Source organism: Etheostoma spectabile, chromosome 9 (assembly GCF_008692095.1).
Source record: "Etheostoma spectabile isolate EspeVRDwgs_2016 chromosome 9, UIUC_Espe_1.0, whole genome shotgun sequence".
NCBI classification, from domain to species: Eukaryota; Metazoa; Chordata; class Actinopteri; order Perciformes; family Percidae; genus Etheostoma; species Etheostoma spectabile.
In genome coordinates, this window is record NC_045741.1 from 18,090,702 (window position 1) to 18,090,954 (window position 253).

The 253-nt window shown below is 36.4% G+C and overlaps 1 pseudogene; it reads left to right on the forward strand.

Annotated features, from left to right (window-relative positions):
* Nucleotides 1-253, forward strand: part of LOC116695329 (5-hydroxytryptamine receptor 3A-like) — a 176,825-nt pseudogene that overhangs the window by 5,170 nt on the left and 171,402 nt on the right.

The window sequence follows — 253 nt, forward strand, 5'->3', positions numbered from 1 at the left end:
CTAAATAATCCAAACATGTTTTCTGAAAGGGTAGTGCACTGGGGGGCTGGGACAGATTTTATTATTATTCTGGCTTTTAACATGCCATACCCATCCCTCTAAAAAATGATTAGAGGATAACACACTTTTAATGTCACAAGATAATTCTTTTTGCATCAGAGTTGAGAAAGAAATGAAGATCAATGCCCTGAAAATAAGTCTGACTAAAATGTTGAGGCCTTGTACCTGTGTCTCTTTCCAAGATCATTCTGAA